Below are 19,996 nucleotides of genomic sequence, written 5' to 3'. Positions count from 1 at the left end.
AACACCTGACGGCGAGAGAGATGAAGCGTCTATCCACTTGTTATCCAGCCACATACCTGTAGTCAAGAGGCTTGGGGGACTGCAAGACATTGCCACGGAGGTGAATGCAGCTAACCACTGTAGTTAGTGTCCTGACAGCGCAGGCACGTTCATTTGCTCGTATACATGTGATGGAGACCGTGTCTCATACTGTTGTGGCGTACACCTTGGCCTAGGCTCTGCTGTGTATCGCCACTTGCATTACAGGCAGCTGCTTTCGCGGGCGCGTCCGTGGCCGTGATCGTCTAGTGGTTAGGACATTGCGTTGTGGCCGCAATAACCCAGGTTGGAATCCTGGTCACGGCAATTTTGAAAGTTTTGCCTTGCTGCCGTTGCAATGACGAGTACTCGAAATGACAGTACTCTCTTGATTTTTTCACTCGTGTTCCGCAGGCCGCAGTTTGCCCTACCACTTCATCCCCAACACGTAATGTCGCCTCCCAGAGCGCAGACGTCCGCTGCTCTCTGTAGTCGAAAAGGGCAGTTGTTTGAAGTGCGATGGATGAGCAGCCAGTCCCAGCAGAACCGGAAGCTGTGGCGTGCACTGTTTGTACAAATGCTAGGAACACTGGCGCACGAAGCAGCGCATGTAGCGTGGCCGAGCGCTTTAAGGCGCTGGTTTAAGGCACCAGACTATCTGTAGGCGCGGTTTCGAATCCCGTAGCTGCCGGGGGCTTTGCTGTGATCGCGTTAAGCTGCCGCTTTTTCTTCAAGTGTAACCTCCTTGAGCTCACATATGTTTGATACATGGAGCATTCTAGCTCCGCCTGACAGTTACAGCTACGATACTTTAGTGGTTACGGAAAGCCCAGGTTCGAAACCTGGTCACGGCACGAAAACGTCTCTTGACGCTGTCTCCTTAACTGCGACAGCTACAGACAAGTGGCGTCGCTACCATACGGCGGGCACGGCTTTTTCTTGCTGTGGATGGCCTAAAGAGACGCTTCCAGTGGGAGAGCAGTGGAAATACATGGCACGGCGATTGCCAAGATACTTCCATTTCGAAGTGATCTTTGTAGTACAAAGGAAACGTTTTGCGGCTGCTGCTCCAACGGTAACGTGGCCGAGCGGTCTAAGGCGCTGGTTTTAGGCACCAGTCTCTTCGGAGGCGTGGGTTCGAATCCCACCGTTGCCACTTTTTACGTCTCATTTTTGTGCCGTTGCGGTGTGTTCTCGTGGGGTAGGACGCAGCTCTTGTGCCGCGCGTGTTGTGTAGGTAGCGTGGCCGAGCGGTCTAAGGCGCTGGTTTCAGGCACCATTCTCTTCGGAGGCGTGGGTTCCAATCCCACAGCTGCCAAACGTGTAATGTTTCCTTTGTCGAAGGCAGGTGCACTCATTGCCCGCAAAGGAAACAGCACAACAAGGCGTGAGCGTCTGCTTGGTTAATTGCCGTAGAACAGTGCGTGGTGCAACGACAGGATTTGTAGGCACCTTCTGCTCTCATCATTGCTGGCGTCCGTCTCCACGAAATGCGTCCGGAGCACGCCGTTCTATAACGCGAGAGAGTGGATTTTTTACAGTTGTCGCCAGTTAATCGTGGGTGGCTGCTGCGTTCGCTGGAAAGAGCACTGCCGTCGTTATCCGGTGTGGTCTAGTGGCTAGGATACCTGGCTCTCACCCAGGAGGCCCGGGTTCGATTCCCGGTACCGGAATCGCGCGTTTTTGTTGCTCCTCTTATGCGACTTGTCTCGACTTGGCTCGACTGACGCTACGCTGACGCGTGCAGAAAGCTACCTTAAGTATGATTCACGGCAACACCTGACGGCGAGAGAGATGAAGCGTCTATCCACTTGTTATCCAGCCACATACCTGTAGTCAAGAGGCTTGGGGGACTGCAAGACATTGCCACGGAGGTGAATGCAGCTAACCACTGTAGTTAGTGTCCTGACAGCGCAGGCACGTTCATTTGCTCGTATACATGTGATGGAGACCGTGTCTCACACTGTTGTGGCGTACACCTTGGCCTAGGCTCTGCTGTGTATCGCCACTTGCATTACAGGCAGCTGCTTTCGCGGGCGCGTCCGTGGCCGTGATCGTCTAGTGGTTAGGACATTGCGTTGTGGCCGCAATAACCCAGGTTCGAATCCTGGTCACGGCAATTTTGAAAGTTTTGCCTTGCTGCCGTTGCAATGACGAGTACTCGAAATGACAGTACTCTCTTGATTTTTTCACTCGTGTTCCGCAGGCCGCAGTTTGTACTACCACTTCATCCCCAACACGTAATGTCGCCTCCCAGAGCGCAGACGTCCGCTGCTCTCTGTAGTCGAAAAGGGCAGTTGTTTGAAGTGCGATGGATGAGCAGCCAGTCCCAGCAGAACCGGAAGCTGTGGCGTGCACTGTTTGTACAAATGCTAGGAACACTGGCGCACCAAGCAGCGCATGTAGCGTGGCCGAGCGCTTTAAGGCGCTGGTTTAAGGCACCAGACTCTCTGTAGGCGCGGTTTCGAATCCCGTAGCTGCCGGGGGCTTTGCTGTGATCGCGTTAAGCTGCCGCTTTTTCTTCAAGTGTAACCTCCTTGAGCTCACATATGTTTGATACATGGAGCATTCTAGCTCCGCCTGACAGTTACAGCTACGATACTTTAGTGGTTACGGAAAGCCCAGGTTCGAAACCTGGTCACGGCACGAAAACGTCTCTTGACGCTGTCTCCTTAACTGCGACAGCTACAGACAAGTGGCGTCGCTACCATACGGCGGGCACGGCTTTTTCTTGCTGTGGATGGCCTAAAGAGACGCTTCCAGTGGGAGAGCAGTGGAAATACATGGCACGGCGATTGCCAAGATACTTCCATTTCGAAGTGATCTTTGTAGTACAAAGGAAACGTTTTGCGGCTGCTGCTCCAACGGTAACGTGGCCGAGCGGTCTAAGGCGCTGGTTTTAGGCACCAGTCTCTTCGGAGGCGTGGGTTCGAATCCCACCGTTGCCACTTTTTACGTCTCATTTTTGTGCCGTTGCGGTGTGTTCTCGTGGGGTAGGACGCAGCTCTTGTGCCGCGCGTGTTCTGTAGGTAGCGTGGCCGAGCGGTCTAAGGCGCTGGTTTCAGGCACCATTCTCTTCGGAGGCGTGGTTTCCAATCCCACAGCTGCCAAACGTGTAATGTTTCCTGTGTCGAAGGCAGGTGCACTCATTGCCCGCAAAGGAAACAGCACAACAAGGCGTGAGCGTCTGCTTGGTTAATTGTCGTAGAACAGTGCGTGGTGCAACGACAGGATTTGCAGGCACCTTCTGCTCTCATCATTGCTGGCGTCCGTCTCCACGAAATGCGTCCGGAGCACGCCGTTCTATAACGCGAGAGATGGATTTTTTACAGTTGTCGTCAGTTAACCGTGGGTGGCTGCTGCGTTCGCTGGAAAGAGCACTGCCGTCGTTATCCGGTGTGGTCTAGTGGCTAGGATACCTGGCTCTCACCCAGGAGGCCCGGGTTCGATTCCCGGTACCGGAATCGCGCGTTTTTGTTGCTCCTCTTATGCGACTTGGCTCGACTGACGCTACGCTGACGCGTGCAGAAAGCTACCTTAAGTATGATTCACGGCAACACCTGACGGCGAGAGAGATGAAGCGTCTATCCACTTGTTATCCAGCCACATACCTGTAGTCAAGAGGCTTGGGGGACTGCAAGACATTGCCACGGAGGTGAATGCAGCTAACCCCTGTAGTTAGTGTCCTGACAGCGCAGGCACGTTCATTTGCTCGTATACATGTGATGGAGACCGTGTCTCACACTGCTGTGGCGTACACCTTGGCCTAGGCTCTGCTGTGTATCGCCACTTGCATTACAGGCAGCTGCTTTCGCGGGCGCGTCCGTGGCCGTGATCGTCTAGTGGTTAGGACATTGCGTTGTGGCCGCAATAACCCAGGTTCGAATCATGGTCACGGCAATTTTGAAAGTTTTGCCTTGCTGCCGTTGCAATGACGAGTACTCGAAATGACAGTACTCTCTTGATTTTTTCACTCGTGTTCCGCAGGCCGCAGTTTGCCCTACCACTTCATCCCCAACACGTAATGTCGCCTCCCAGAGCGCAGACGTCCGCTGCTCTCTGTAGTCGAAAAGGGCAGTTGTTTGAAGTGCGATGGATGAGCAGCCAGTCCCAGCAGAACCGGAAGCTGTGGCGTGCACTGTTTGTACAAATGCTAGGAACACTGGCGCACGAAGCAGCGCATGTAGCGTGGCCGAGCGCTTTAAGGCGCTGGTTTAAGGCACCAGACTCTCTGTAGGCGCGGTTTCGAATCCCGTAGCTGCCGGGGGCTTTGCTGTGATCGCGTTAAGCTGCCGCTTTTTCTTCAAGTGTAACCTCCTTGAGCTCACATATGTTTGATACATGGAGCATTCTAGCTCCGCCTGACAGTTACAGCTACGATACTTTAGTGGTTACGGAAAGCCCAGGTTCGAAACCTGGTCACGGCACGAAAACGTCTCTTGACGCTGTCTCCTTAACTGCGACAGCTACAGACAAGTGGCGTCGCTACCATGCGGCGGGCACGGCTTTTTCTTGCTGTGGATGGCCTAAAGAGACGCTTCCAGTGGGAGAGCAGTGGAAATACATGGCACGGCGATTGCCAAGATACTTCCATTTCGAAGTGATCTTTGTAGTACAAAGGAAACGTTTTGCGGCTGCTGCTCCAACGGTAACGTGGCCGAGCGGTCTAAGGCGCTGGTTTTAGGCACCAGTCTCTTCGGAGGCGTGGGTTCGAATCCCACCGTTGCCACTTTTTACGTCTCATTTTTGTGCCGTTGCGGTGTGTTCTCGTGAGGTAGGACGCAGCTCTTGTGCCGCGCGTGTTGTGTAGGTAGCGTGGCCGAGCGGTCTAAGGCGCTGGTTTCAGGCACCATTCTCTTCGGAGGCGTGGGTTCCAATCCCACAGCTGCCAAACGTGTAATGTTTCCTGTGTCGAAGGCAGGTGCACTCATTGCCCGCAAAGGAAACAGCACAACAAGGCGTGAGCGTCTGCTTGGTTAATTGCCGTAGAACAGTGCGTGGTGCAACGACAGGATTTGTAGGCACCTTTTGCTCTCATCATTGCTGGCGTCCGTCTCCACGAAATGCGTCCGGGGCACGCCGTTCTATAACGCGAGAGAGTGGATTTTTTACAGTTGTCGTCAGTTAACCGTGGGTGCCTGCTGCGTTCTCTGGAAAGAGCACTGCCGTCGTTATCCGGTGTGGTCTAGTGGCTAGGATACCTGGCTCTCACCCATGAGGCCCGGGTTCGATTCCCGGTACCGGAATCGCGCGTTTTTGTTGCTCCTCTTATGCGACTTGTCTCGACTTGGCTCGACTGACGCTACGCTGACGCGTGCAGAAAGCTACCTTAAGTATGATTCACGGCAACACCTGACGGCGAGAGAGATGAAGCGTCTATCCACTTGTTATCCAGCCACATACCTGTAGTCAAGAGGCTTGGGGGACTGCAAGACATTGCCACGGAGGTGAATGCAGCTAACCACTGTAGTTAGTGTCCTGACAGCGCAGGCACGTTCATTTGCTCGTATACATGTGATGGAGACCGTGTCTCACACTGCTGTGGCGTACACCTTGGCCTAGGCTCTGCTGTGTATCGCCACTTGCATTACAGGCAGCTGCTTTCGCGGGCGCGTCCGTGGCCGTGATCGTCTAGTGGTTAGGACATTGCGTTGTGGCCGCAATAAGTCAGGTTCGAATCCTGGTCACGGCAATTTTGAAAGTTTTGCCTTGCTGCCGTTGCAATGACGAGTACTCGAAATGACAGTACTCTCTTGATTTTTTCACTCGTGTTCCGCAGGCCGCAGTTTGCCCTACCACTTCATCCCCAACACGTAATGTCGCCTCCCAGAGCGCAGACGTCCGCTGCTCTCTGTAGTCGAAAAGCGCAGTTGTTTGAAGTGCGATGGATGAGCAGCCAGTCCCAGCAGAACCGGAAGCTGTGGCGTGCACTGTTTGTACAAATGCTAGGAACACTGGCGCACCAAGCAGCGCATGTAGCGTGGCCGAGCGCTTTAAGGCGCTGGTTTAAGGCACCAGACTCTCTGTAGGCGCGGTTTCGAATCCCGTAGCTGCCGGGGGCTTTGCTGTGATCGCGTTAAGCTGCCGCTTTTTCTTCAAGTGTAACCTCCTTGAGCTCACATATGTTTGATACATGGAGCATTCTAGCTCCGCCTGACAGTTACAGCTACGATACTTTAGTGGTTACGGAAAGCCCAGGTTCGAAACCTGGTCACGGCACGAAAACGTCTCTTGACGCTGTCTCCTTAAGTGCGACAGCTACAGACAAGTGACGTCGCTACCATACGGCGGGCACGGCTTTTTCTTGCTGTGGATGGCCTAAAGAGACGCTTCCAGTGGGAGAGCAGTGGAAATACATGGCACGGCGATTGCCAAGATACTTCCATTTCGAAGTGATCTTTGTAGTACAAAGGAAACGTTTTGCGGCTGCTGCTCCAACGGTAACGTGGCCGAGCCGTCCAGTTCCGCTTGCGACGCCGTGCCGGTCGCACGTGTTGTGCCTTCGCACCGCAATAGCGTGTGCAAGCCGTGACTACTTTCTTTGTTAACGTTGTTTGCTAGATTTGCTGTCTTGTGCTTCCGTCACTTCACTTCGCTTTTAGTGTTTTGTGGTGTTTTGTGTTAGCGGTCTCGACCGTTTAATAAGTGGATATTTCGGCCAGGTTGTTCCCAAGGAAATGTACTCTGTGTTTCGAATTTGACAAGTCTACACGTCATGTTCAACCGAGTTCCATGGAAGTTCACGATTTCATAGTGGATGTCACTGGTATTACGTCTGACCAGGTTCATACTGCCTATTACGACACCGATCTCTACTGTTTCTTCGTCAAGTTGTTAAACCCTGTGTTACTGGAGAGGATTCTGTTAAAACATGGTAGCAGAGCTGAGTTCCGTCATCGTGACGCCTCGGTGAGTACTGTTCTCATATACAATGCTGATGTAGAATACAAAAATGTCCGTGTGTATAACCTGCCGCCGGAAGTTGAAAACTGTTATTTACGTGAGATTTTGACGAAGTATGGGGAGGTCAAGCAAATCCGTAACGAGCGTTGGTCTAGTCAACATCGGTTACAGTGTTTTAGTGGCGTCCGGTCGGTCGAAATGCACGTCAAGCAAGATATCCCCTCCCATCTTATTGTTTGTGGGTATAAAGTGCATGTCACGTGCAGTGGGCAACCAGGCACATGCTTTATTTGTAATGAAACTGGCCACTTGCGTACGAACTGCCCTAAACGTGTATTTGTTCTCAAAAGTACTTTGGAACAGCGTAAAAAATTGACATTGGCCGATCTTGTTAGGGAGGCACCAATCACGGACATCGACCGCCCTAATGATAGTGAAATATTGCCCCCGGAGCCTGGTTTGCCTGTTGCCGACTTTCCACCCTTTCCTTCAAAACCGGTTACAGATACGCCTGCTTCCAAATCTGACGTGCACCTGCTGAGTCACAAACGGCGAAGAACGTGTGATGATGATAGTCCGGACGAGGATCCCCAGGAATTAGAACACGGCGTCCCAAAAGAGATGCCGGTTACGGTTACTGACTCAAGTTTTTCTGAACCGTCGCACGCAGCTGTCGACGCTGCGGCTATTGACGTCATTCCGAGTGACGTACAGGCAGCTTTGGCATCACAACAGCCGAGCACGCCGCCTGAAGTCGCGACGTCACCACAGGCCGAATCACAAGCGCGTGCTTCCGATAAGCATAACGAGGAAGGCAGTACTTGTGTACAAACTGAAGGAAGTCAAAGTCCGTCTACAAACAAACACGAAGTTCGTGCTAGTGACAACAAACAAACTTGTCCTAAGGAAGAAATTGAGTGCCGGCCACCTTCTGAGTCAGTTCTTTCTGCAGATCAGATGGCTGAGGCGTCACATCCCGTTATGGATTGCGAAGTCACTCAGGACCCTCCCACACCTCCGTCTGCCGATGTGTTCCCTAGCAGAGCACGTAGTAGGACCAAAGTTCAACCAAACGTCAACGCAGTACGGAAGAAAAACAAACCCAACGACACCCAAGTGACTGTTCGTGATCCTCCCGACAATGCAGCCCATTCCGAAGTTTCTATGACATTGTAATGCGACCAGTGTTGTTTAGTGACCCTTTACGTACCTCACTGTTATAATGGCACAAGCGTACAAATTCGTCTCCCTGAACATCAATAAGATTCGATCCGATCTCAAAATTGCGGCCCTACAGCAGTTTCTATACGAAACTGACGCTGATATTGTGTTGTTGCAGGAATTTACTGTTTTCAATCTCTTCATCTCTGGTTTTAAAACCATATCAAACGTTGCTCCTGAGGAAAGTACAGGTACCGCACTTTTATTACAGGAAGGTATTCCAGTTGGGGAGATCGACTTTTTAGATTCCGGTCGAGGAGTGAGCTGTAAAGTTTTTGATGCAACCCTTGTTAACTTATATGCCCCGTCAGGCAACACCAACAAATTCGAACGGTCACGTTTTTATAAGGAGGATGTTACGTATCTGTTGAGGAGAAGTCCTCAAAACCCGATAATAGGAGGTGACTTCAACTGTGTTCTACGTAAAAACGACCAGTCCCCTAATTTTAACTGCTGTAAAGAACTGCACGAGCTCGTTAAGAATATTAAGCTAAAAGATACTTGGGAACTGAAGTATCCTACTTTAGTTAAATTCACTTTTTTCACCGTACTTCATGCAGCCGTCTGGATAGAATTTATCTATCGGACTGTATCAGTGACAGACTCCTAGCGGTTGACGTAATCCCGGCTAGTTTTACCGACCATTGCGCTGTTACGGCAACAGTTCACTTAAATCGACAGCCTACCAAATTATTTCGTTCCCCGTGGATGTTAAACGTATCACATCTGGCGGACGCTGAATTATTTGACGTTATCAGGCATGTGTGGGACACTTGTTTGCGTTCCATCACTTTTTATCCGACTAAAGCGATGTGGTGCACCACTGTTGCGAAACCAAAGCTTCGAACAAGTCTCATTTATTATAGTGCTCAGAAAGCACGCGCCTGCAAGAAGACCTTTGAGTTTTACTACACTGTGCTGCGACAACTGTATGATTCATCCACTGCGACCAACACTAACTTTCCATCAATTCAACGTGTCAAGGCTAAACTTGTCAGCTTGAAGCGTCAACAACTGGAAGGTCTGAAAGTTAAATCCAAACCTAAATCTGTTTTAGCCGACGAAATGACATCTATGTACCATTTATTCAAGCATTTATCACGCCGCCGCCGGGCTTTCATTGATGTTTTGGAAAGAGATAATGGGGAATTACTCTCTACTCAAGCGGCCATTATTAGTGAAATTCACCAACATTTCCAACGACTGTATTCTAGTGAGATTGTCAATGAACCTGCTGTCAGTGCAGTGGTCAATGTTTTGGATAGGGCGATTACTCCTGCTGAAAATGTCGACTTTTTATCGGATTTCACTCCCGAGGAAGTTTTAGCCTTAATCTCCAAGTCGCCTTCCTTTAAATCGCCTGGTCCTGATGGTTTGCCCAAGGAATTTTATATCAAATTCTGGAATTTCCTTGGTGGTACTTTTACTGAAATTGTTAATGAAGTCATGAGTGGTGGTCCTCTTCCTGCCGAGTTCAAAGTGGGTAGAATTGTTTTAGTCCCGAAGAGAACTGGTCACAAGCGAGTTGATAATCTCCGTCCAATCACATTATTGAACTTTGATTATAAAACGATTGCCCGAGCGATTAATAGCAGAATGACCCCCATCCTTGGGAAAGTTATTCATTCACATCAGTCTTGCCTTCCAGGGAGATCCATTATGACTCTGGTTGCGGAGTACAGAGACGTTATTTCAGTAGCGGCCGTAACCAACATCAAATGTGCTTTCCTTTTTCTTGACTTTTGCAAAGCTTTTGCCCGCGTTAGTCATCACTATTTAGAACGCATCCTGCAACGAATTGGACTCGAAGAACGAGCTGTGGCAGTCATTCGGCATATGATAACAGGCATTACTGCTAGGATCACCGTTAACGGTCAGCTGACACAAGCTGTTAGCATACGACGAGGTGTACCGCAAGGCAGTCCGTTGTCGATGTCGCTCTTTGTTTTGTCGCTCGAGCCATTTCTGAAGAGATTGTGTATCACATTAACTGGCCTTTCTGTCTTAGGGAGCAATCTTACTGTGAGGGCTTACGCCGATGATGTTGCTGTTATCCTATGTCATGAGTCTGAAGTGGCCCAATTGCGGGCTGAGATTGATACTTACAGCACTGCTTCTGGGGCGAAACTCAGTGAGGGTAAATGTAAGGTTCTAAGCTTACGGGGCTTCGAATCTCTTGCTATACAGTGGGCACAGATCGTCGAACAATATGTTGCTCTGGGAATCATCATCGATAGGTGTCCCTTACGTATGGCAGCTAAAAACTGGAAACATACTGCCAATCGAATACAGGGAGCTATAGTGGAAAACACCTGGCGATCGACAAATATCCTCCAGAAGATCAGGATTTTGAATACATACATACTCTGTAAAGCTTATTATGTCGCTCAGGTGTTCCCTCTTCCCAAAATGCAAGCCCATAAGATCATGGGTTTGTCCAGCAGGTTTGTGTGGCTCGGTCATATTTTTAAGTTAACCTATACCACACTGTCTAAGTCAGTGCAAGCTGGGGGCCTGCAACTCAATGATATCCGTCGAAAGGCGACAGCACTCTATATAAAACGAACAACTGTGATAATTACCACGATGCCCCATACTATCACATCGAAGTGTTTCGCATTCTTCGCCCTAAATGTATGAAACCGCCAATTGACATCGGGAAACTCAACTTTCAATTGCAACATGTCGGTGTTTATTACCTCGAAATGAGTTACTTAGGTGACAGTGTTTTCACAAGTCCTTGTCTCACGACAGTGTTCTTAATTGCTCAGTGGCAGAAGCACGAAGCTCCAAATACAATTGAAATGCACTACCCAAGAATCGTATGGACGGCAGTGTGGACCAATATTACTCTCAAAATTCATTCCTCCGATGTGCTTTCCGCCTGGTATAAAGTTGTCCACAATCTTATTCCAACCAACGAAAAACTCAACCGCATTGGCTTATGTGCTACTGACAACTCCCTCAAATGTGGATTAGTAGACACTCTGAGGCACAGGTTTACTTGCTGCGGGCATCAGTTCAACTGGCACTGGGTGCGGAAACGATTGGCGCTGCTCACACGTAGCACTGAAAGTCTTTATACAACTGATATCCTCCTGTGGCCTGATACACGGTATTACTCCAAAACGAAAACCAATACTGTTATGTGGATGCTGGCACATTTTGTCAATTACGTCATAACTAAACACGGAGAAGACGATATTAATGCCTTTACTGCTTATATGGAAACAGCATATTGGCGAAGAAACCAGTTCCCGCACATTAAGAGGGATTTTGGGAATATGTTAACAATACTGTTTGGGAAACCGGGGATTGGGTGATTCTAAAGTAAATCCGCGATTACTGTCAACACTTCCACGGTGAAGTTCCCAAGTACAAGTCAACACTGAATACTGTTTTCGTTACCATTTCGCCTATGGCGCTTGAAGAACCTGAAGTTTTCTTTTCTTTCTTATTCCTCATTATTTGTTTTTTGAGGGAAGAGACTTTATTTTTCTTCTTCTTGGTTTTGAGAAAGATTTCTATTTTTCGTTGCCCTTATATTACAAAGAAGACGAAGCAATGAACTCCTTCTAATCCGGAAGAAATAGAATACTTTTAGTATACTGTTGTACGACGCCAGCGAATCTGGTGACTTTGATTTCTTTTGACTATGGCTGTAGAAGCTCGCCAAGGAAGGAATTCATGGAGAGCGCAAGGAGGGCTATAGGGGGAGAGGGGAGGCCCAAAAAAAAAAACAAAAAAAATGTGGTTAAGGCGTAAAAAAAACAAAGTAACTAGGATACCTGGCTCTCACCCAGGAGGCCCGGGTTCGATTTCCGGTACCGGAATTGCACGTTTTTGTTGCTCCTCTTATGCGACTTGCCTCGACTGACGCTACGCTGACGCGTGCAGAAAGCTACGTTAAGTATGATTCACGGCAACACCTGACGGCGAGAGAGATGCGGCGTCTGGTGGTGGTTGTTGGGATGTTTAAGGGGGACTAAACAGCTAAGGTCATCAGTCCCGATGCGGCGTCTATCCACTTGTTATCCAGCCACATACCTGTAGTCAAGAGGCTTGGGGGACTGCAAGACATAGCCACGGTGGTGAATGCAGCTAATCACTGTAGTTAGTGTCCTGACAGCGCAGGCACGTTCATTTGCTCGTATACATGTGATGGAGACCGTGTCTCACACTGCTGTGGCGTACACATTGGCCTAGGCTCTGCTGTGTATCGCCACTTGCATTACAGGCAGCTGCTTTCGCGGGCGCGTCCGTGGAAGTGATCGTCTAGTGGTTAGGACATTGCGTTGTGGCCGCAATAACCCAGGTTCGAATCCTGGTCACGGCAATTTTGAAAGTTTTGCCTTGCTGCCGTTGCAATGATGATAGTGCACGAGTACTCGAAGTCACAGTGCTTTCTTGATTTTTCACTCGTGTTCCGCAGGCCGCAGTTTGTACTACCACTTCATCACCAACACGTAATGTCGCCTCCCACAGCGCGCACGTCCGCTGCTCTCTGTAGTCGAAAAGGGCAGTTGTTTGAAGTGCAGTGGATGAGCAGCCAGTCCCAGCAGAACAGGACTCTGTTGCGTGCACTGTTTCTACCTATGCTGGGAAAACTGACGCCCAATGCAGCGCACGTAGCATGGCCGAGCGCTCTAGGGCACTGGTTTAAGGTACCAGTCTCTTCGTAGGCGTGGGTTCGAATCCCAGCGTTGCTGTCTCCTTAACTACGACAGTTACAGACAAGTGGCGTCGCTCCCATGCGGCGGGCACGGCTTTTTCTTGCTGTGGATGGCCTAAAGAGACGCTTCCAGTGGGAGAGCAGTGGAAATACATGGCACGGCGATTGCCAAGATACTTCCATTTCGAAGTGATATTTGTAGTACAAAGGAAGCGTTTTGGCGCTCGTGGTCCAACGGTAACGTGGCCGAGCGGTCTAAGGCGCTGGTTTTAGGCACCAGTCTCTTCGGAGTCGTGGGCCCGAACACATCGCGCGCTCGCTCCGGCGTGTCGGGCGGTGTTTACGTGTGCTTCGCGGTCGGCGGCAGTTCATCGCGGTGACTGTTTCTTCGCTGCTGTAGTCAGCTGAACTGTAAGTTAAGATGGATTCTGAAGACCGAGAAAATAATATCCAGTGCGAATTTGATAGAAACGTAACCCGACCGTCTGCTTTCGAAATTCATTCGTGGATGAACAATGACTTGAAAATTCCTGAAAGTGACATGCTAGGCTCGCAATTGGACGCGTTCTTGAACTCTTTGTTTGTTAAATTGAAATGTCCGGACCTATGCGATGCCCTTGTAAGTGAAAACGATGGTGTACGAAAATTCACACACTCTGATGGGACGATTAGTAATGTTACTCTGTCGAATGCTGGATTTGGTATCCGAAATGTTAGAGTATTCAATCTTCCGTTTGAAACCAGGAATGAGACTATAGCGCGTACCCTTATGCCTTATGGCACTGTTTTGTCGATTACGAAAGAAATGTGGTCTTCCGCTTATATCTATCAGGTTGAGAACGGTATCCGTAGTGTCAAAATGATTGTGAGGAAGCACGTTCCTTCGTTTTTGGTTATGGCCGGCCACCGGGATTTTATTTCGTATAGTGGTCAGCCGCAAAACTGTTCCTATTGTAATGCCACAGACCATTTTCGGCAAAATTGTCCTCGGCGTAGGCGCCCTGTGCAGCTGCCGCCCCGTGGGCAAGATGACGACGCTTCGTACGCGGCCGTCTTGTTAGGTGTTCCCCGTTCACCGGCACGTTCCGCAGAAACGGAAACGCCTTTAGTTGAAGCGGTCGCGATGGATGTCGATACCACTGCAACCGGACTTGATTCTGTTCAAAACATGTCCGTACCTTCTGAGTCATTTCCCGTAGCTACTGTCTTGCTCCCGCCTACGGCTGTGCCTGAAGTTCCGGAACGGACCGGATCAGAACCCGTTCAGGTGGTTACCCCCCCCCCCCCCCCCTGTTGCTGTTTTGGATTCGTCACCATCTAATTTGTACTTCAAGGTGTTGCGGACGGGGCTCCTGCCTCACAGGAACCCAAGCCAAGGCGTGAAAGTGTTTCGGAAAGGCGTGGCAATACTGACCGCTTCCGCAGTGCCAGTAGTTCACGGATTTTAGAAAAACGATCCTTTTCTCGCGGCGAACGCAGCCCGCCTCCGGAGTGGAAGCAGGTTCCCCGTCCGAAGTCGAAACAAAAGCAAAAATCTGTGCAACAGCCGGCGCACAAGCCCTTGCCCCGCCCCGTCGGTTGCGGGGGGGGGGGGGGGGGGCGTCGTCCACAGCGTCCTGTGGCGAGCAGTCAGCCAGCGCCTACGACAAGTGTGTCGGAAGACCGGCGGGAGGAGGTTGTACGGCAGTTAAAGGAAATGTTGCACCACTCTGATGTAAATCTAGCAATGGACACTACGACGTCTCAGGCAACGAACCCGGCACAACTTTCGGTTAAGCGTAAGGCGGAAGACAGCCCCCAGCGTCGCACGCGCCCCCCTTCGCAGGATTCCGCGTCTGCACCTCCCACACAAGAACCGACTACTTCGGCTGCACGGTCTGCACGTTGTGAGTGGGCAAACGATATGGAGGAGGAGGGTGGGTCCACTCCTGCCGTCTAATTTGTTTTATTTGTTTTCCCTGTAGTCTATGGTAGCACGCCCTCCATCAGTTGTGGCTACTATTAATCTTAATAAATTGGAGTCGCCTGTGAAGTTTGCAAGTTTTGTGGGTTTTCTAAATTACATTGCTGCTGACGTAGTGTTTTTGCAGGAGGTTGTGATAGATCTACTGCACTCAATTCCGGGTTATCAAGTACTCTTGAACTTTGATATCGAGAGTAATTGTGGTACTGCCATTTTAATTCGTGTTGATCATGATTATAGTAATGTCGCTACCATCCCTAACGGCCGTGGTGTAGCTTGCACGATCAACAACGTACGATAAATTAACGCGTACGCCCCTTCTGGTGCCGACGGGCAGCCGTATCGCCGTGTGTTTTATAGTAGTGACATTTGTCACCTTTTACGGGGCCTCCACCTGCCTGTAGTCATGGGCGGCGATTTTAACTGCGTGCTGGAAGATAGAGATCAGGAGCCACGGCCGTATAAGTGCCTAGAATTACAGACGCTCGTTACGGAGATGAATTTAATTGCCTCGTGGCGTTATTTACACCCGCGGGACGTGGGATTTACTTTCTTTTACCCCACGGGAAGGAGTCGGCTCGATAGAATTTATGTTTCTCGTGATAGACAGCACTGTCTTACGGAATCCTCTGTTCACCCCGTGATTTTTTCCGATCATTGTGCGTATGTCTGCCGCTTTCATTCTCTATTGGCGATTAAACCCCGCGCAAGTCGATTATGGAAGTTTAATGTGCGACATCTCTCACACCCACATTTTGCGCCGGTTATCGTGCGTGTGTGGCAGAGGGTGCTGAAATATTGCGGTCTATATGCCTCCACTTTGTCATGGTGGGTAGAATCTGTTAAGCCGGCATTACGCAAGGCCATCCTGGAGTTCAGTCAGGAAGTTGCTCACTGGGAGCGTTCTACATTGCAATTTTACGAGAGCTGTTTAAATGATGCCATCCACCTGCACACAAATAATACCGCCCTTCGGATGGCGACAATTCGGCGTTTAAAACACCGTCTTCTGGACTTGAAAAGGGAATTGTTGCGCGGATCGGTCGTACGGAGCCGAGCCCCCGGGACGCTTGTTGATGAAGCGCCTTCCGTGTTTCATCAGCTGCGCGAACGCCGGCGCGCAAAGCGACGTTACGTCACAGAGCTGGAATCAGCTGATGGTGCGCGGCTTCATAGCCAGGCGGCAATTCTTGCCGAGGCCCGCCGTCACTTCATCGAACTTTTCAGTGAGAAATACACTGATGCTGCCGCGATTTCCGAGCTTCTCCACGACGTTCCATACGTCTTATCCGTAGCGGGTCGCCGTCGCCTCACAGAAAACTTTACCGTGGAGGAAGTGAGTGATGTCCTAAAACTCTGTTCCCAGAATAAATAACCGGGCGCTGATGGGTTGCCACCGGAATTTTATATGCATTTTTGGCACTTGTTTGGCTCGGCCCTGACTGATGTTTTTAATGAAATTTTAAATGGCGTGGACGTCCCTGCGCCCTTCCTGGAAGGTATCGTGGTATTGGTTCCAAAGGTTACAAACACCAGGAAACTGTGCAATCTTCGGCCGATCACCCTTCTTAATGGCGATTACAAACTCTTCACCAAATGTGTATCCTCCCGCTTGCAGCTGGTCATGAAAAAACTAATTAGTCCCTTTCAATACTGTGCAATGCCGAAACGCACTATCTATGGTGCTGTCTCGACGTACCGAGATGCCATTGCGTATGCTTCGACGAATAGGATACCTTTTGGCATTTTATCCATCGATTTTGCAATGGCTTTTGACAGAGTTAGCCACCTATATCTCCGGCGAGTGCTACAGAAATTTGGTTTCGGTGTAAAGTATATCACTATGATTTTTAACCTTTTCAAAAATTCCACCTCACGGATTAGTATCAATGCATTTTTGTCGGACCCTGTTCCGCTCTGCTGTTCAGTCAAACAAGGGTGCCCTCTGTCAATGGCGCTTTACGCAATTTCCTTAGATCCTTTGTTGCGTAAGTTGCACAGTGTTTGTAGGGGAATACGTATTGGGGATGAGAAGCACGTTTGCCGCGCTTATGCTGACGACCTTGGCCTCTTGGTGTCCTCGGCCACCGACTTCGATACAATACGCGCTGTTCTCACACAGTATGAACGTGCATCCGGTGCAAGCATCAGTACCCGTAAGACGGTTTTTCTGCCTATTTATGCGGCGACACGGGGCTTCAAACGCCCATGGTTTACAGTGAAACAGGAACACAAAATTTTGGGTGTTCGCTTTCAAGCCAATCTGTTACAGACTGCGTCCTACAACTGGCGTATTGTCTTAAATGGCATACGAGCTATGGCTAGCCTGTCAGCTACTCGCACCCTCGCATTAACACAGTGGGTGATTTTAATAAATGTTTTCTTGCTCAGCAAAGCCTGGTACCTCGCACAGTTATTTCAGGTACCCAAGAACTTGGGCAGAGCCATAACACAGGCAGTCTATTGGCTACTGTGGCGGGGACATATTTTCAAGGTGTCTTACGAAACATGTACTTTGCCGCGCGAACAGGGTGGACTCGGCCTCATTCATTTTGCTATGAAAGCCGCAGCGTTGCTCCTTCATCGGACGAGCGTCACCATTGAACAGGATCCGTCGAGCCCCACAGCTGTTCTGTTCGCTATTCATCGTCCCCTATCTGACGTAGCACCTCTCGACCCGACTACAATACCGTTTCAGCTGCGTTGTGTTCGAGAATACTACATTCAAAAAAGTTATCTCGCCGCCGACGTACTCGACCATCGGACACGGACTGTGAAACGTGTCTACCAGGGACTAAGAGGACGGCCAGTCGGTAATAAGATGGAGGCGCGATACCCGCGATCTGCGTGGAGGACGGCGTGGGCTCACGTTCACGCTCCCTTCCTGTCAGCGGACGTCAGCAGCTTTTGGTACCAAGTGGTTAACCGAATTCTGCCCACCAACGAAAAGCTGCGCCGCATTCACTTATCCCCATCGAGCTTGTGTGAAGACTGTCGCCAAGACGACACCTTAGAACATCGTTTCGTGTGCCTGTGGTCACGGTCGACTTGGAACATTGCCGCCAGGATGCTCGCACTTATCAACCGGACCAGCGCTGCCGCTTTTTCTGCGGACACGGCATTGATCCCAGACTTCAACCCATATCCGCATACGAAGCGTGTCGCCACTGCATGGATCGTGGCTCACACTGTGTTCGCCCTCCTGCAATTGCGACTTACGGACGACTATGCCTATCTCGTTTATTTGTCCACGCAACATGACCTCACTAAAACCAGGAAAGACTATTACAAAATCTTTGCCAATTTTCTGGAAATTGCACTCGCATTTGCCCACGACAAACTGTTGTAATCAACACTTCACTGCTGCGAACTTTATTTCCTTTTGTGCTTTGAATTGTCTCCGGGTACGAAAACATCGTTAATGCAAATTGAATGCTACAGGAAGAGTGATTGAACAAGTACGATGCTTACGCTTGTGCAGGACTGCAACGTGCCAATTACGACGACTGTTTCACAAAGTTTTCTCCTGTGTTCGTGTGTGTTTGTGTTTCGCTGTCATTAAGTGATTTCTTTATGTTTTATTCCTTATTTTCACCGTCTGGTTCCTCCGACATCGGCGTCCAACCACGGATGCGTTGCGCACGGCGCTGCCACCGGGATTGTTTGGTTTTTAAGAAAGGAGAATTTTTATTTTATTATTAATGCGTGGGAGAGACTTGTGTTCTCTTTCTCCTTCTGACGGACAGTTCGTAAGGGTCGAGAGACTACTCGTTCCTTTGACGTGTGCGTCGATACTTTTAATTTTCTCAATGTTTCCATTAATAATTTTAGTGGCCGCCACGAAGTATTTTTGAACATCATATCATGGAACGTGTGAAGGGTGTTCCATCCCTATGACTGAGCGGACTACTCAGGCAGGATTTGATTTTTTCTTCTTTTTTTCAATTTTATTCTTTATTTTATTGAGTCTAGGTGCAAAGCGCCTGATTCGCTGTCATTCCTTTCTTTTTATTTTATGGAGTGTAGGCGCATAGCGACTGATTCGCTGTCTTTATAGGCGTGCACATTCACTTCAAAAGAATTTTAGTTTTCCTTCGATGCTTCGCTTGCGGTGAATATCCACAAGAAATTTTCCTCGCAGGCATTCAGTGTCTCCGATTTCATCACTTCAACTTGCAGATCAACGTTTTCCACAGGACGTCGACGCTCAAGGAACCTGTACCGAAAGTTTCCGTTTCAGACTGAATGGACAGTGAATAACATCGTCTTTTATGTTTGCAAGAAGCGAAGTTTTATTTTATAGCTAAAGAAGATCGCCGAAGAAGGCGTAATTGGAGAGCGCAAGGCCGGGCTATAAGGGGAGTTGGGAGACGCGTCGAAAAAAAATAAAAAAAAAGTTGCCACTTTTTACGTCTCATTTTTGTGCCGTTGCGGTGTGTTCTCGTGGGGTATGAAGCAGCTCTTGTGACGCGCGTGTTGTGTAGGTAGCGTGCCGAGCGGTCTAAGGCGCTGGATTCAGGCACCATTCTCATCGGAGGCGTGGGTTCCAATCCCACAGCTGCCAAACGTGTAATGTTTCCTGTGTCGAAGGCAGATGCACTCATTGCCCGCAAAGGAAACAGCACAACAAGGCGTGAGCGTCTGCTTGGTGAATTGTCGTAGAACAGTGCGTGGTGCAACGACAGGATTTGTAGGCACCTTTTGCTCTCATCGTTGCTGGCGTTCATCTCCACGAAATGCGTCCGGAGCACGCCGTTCTATAGCGCGAGAGAGTGGATTTTTTACAGTTGTCGTCAGTGAACCGTGGGTGGCTGCTGTGTTCACTGGAAAGAACAGTGCCGTCGTTATCCGGTGTGGTGTAGTGGCTGTGATGCCTGGCTTTCATCCAGGGGGCCCGGGTTCGATTCCCGGTACCGGAATTGCACGTTTTTGTTGCTCCTCTTATGCGACTTGTCTCGACTTTGCTCGACTGACGCTACGCTGACGCGTGCAGAAAGCTACGTTAAGTATGATTCACGGCAACACCCGACGGTGAGAGAGATGAAGCGTCTATCCACTTGTTATCCAGCCACATACCTGTAGTCAAGAGGCTTGGGGGACTGCAAGACATTGCCACGGAGGTGAATGCAGCTAATCACTGTAGTTAGTGTCCTGACAGCGCAGGCACGTTCATTTGCTCGTATACATGTGGTGGAGACCGTGTCTCACACTGCTGTGGC

At 49.8% G+C, this 19,996-nt stretch overlaps 11 non-coding genes across 11 annotated transcripts; all 11 read left to right on the top strand.

The window, feature by feature from the left end:
• Window positions 1-273: 273 nt before the first annotated feature.
• Trnah-gug lies at window positions 274-345 on the top strand. Its single transcript has one exon. It is a non-coding gene; the product is annotated as a tRNA-His (tRNA).
• A 747-nt stretch (window positions 346-1,092) lies between these two features.
• Trnal-uag lies at window positions 1,093-1,174 on the top strand. Its single transcript has one exon. It is a non-coding gene; the product is annotated as a tRNA-Leu (tRNA).
• A 445-nt stretch (window positions 1,175-1,619) lies between these two features.
• Window positions 1,620-1,691, top strand: Trnae-cuc. The gene has a single exon. It is a non-coding gene; the product is annotated as a tRNA-Glu (tRNA).
• A 374-nt stretch (window positions 1,692-2,065) lies between these two features.
• Window positions 2,066-2,137, top strand: Trnah-gug. Its single transcript has one exon. It is a non-coding gene; the product is annotated as a tRNA-His (tRNA).
• A 747-nt stretch (window positions 2,138-2,884) lies between these two features.
• Window positions 2,885-2,966, top strand: Trnal-uag. The gene has a single exon. It is a non-coding gene; the product is annotated as a tRNA-Leu (tRNA).
• Window positions 2,967-3,410: 444 nt separating this feature from the next.
• Window positions 3,411-3,482, top strand: Trnae-cuc. Its single transcript has one exon. It is a non-coding gene; the product is annotated as a tRNA-Glu (tRNA).
• Window positions 3,483-3,846: 364 nt separating this feature from the next.
• Window positions 3,847-3,918, top strand: Trnah-gug. The gene has a single exon. It is a non-coding gene; the product is annotated as a tRNA-His (tRNA).
• A 747-nt stretch (window positions 3,919-4,665) lies between these two features.
• Trnal-uag lies at window positions 4,666-4,747 on the top strand. Its single transcript has one exon. It is a non-coding gene; the product is annotated as a tRNA-Leu (tRNA).
• A 445-nt stretch (window positions 4,748-5,192) lies between these two features.
• On the top strand, window positions 5,193-5,264 carry Trnae-cuc. The gene has a single exon. It is a non-coding gene; the product is annotated as a tRNA-Glu (tRNA).
• A 374-nt stretch (window positions 5,265-5,638) lies between these two features.
• Window positions 5,639-5,710, top strand: Trnah-gug. Its single transcript has one exon. It is a non-coding gene; the product is annotated as a tRNA-His (tRNA).
• A 13,914-nt stretch (window positions 5,711-19,624) lies between these two features.
• Trnae-uuc lies at window positions 19,625-19,696 on the top strand. The gene has a single exon. It is a non-coding gene; the product is annotated as a tRNA-Glu (tRNA).
• The last annotated feature ends 300 nt before the right edge of the window (window positions 19,697-19,996 follow it).

The sequence above is a fragment of the Schistocerca americana genome, chromosome 1 (assembly GCF_021461395.2).
Source record: "Schistocerca americana isolate TAMUIC-IGC-003095 chromosome 1, iqSchAmer2.1, whole genome shotgun sequence".
NCBI classification, from domain to species: Eukaryota; Metazoa; Arthropoda; class Insecta; order Orthoptera; family Acrididae; genus Schistocerca; species Schistocerca americana.
The sequence above is the reverse complement of the archived record's forward strand: the minus strand, read 5'-3'. Positions and strand labels throughout refer to the sequence as shown.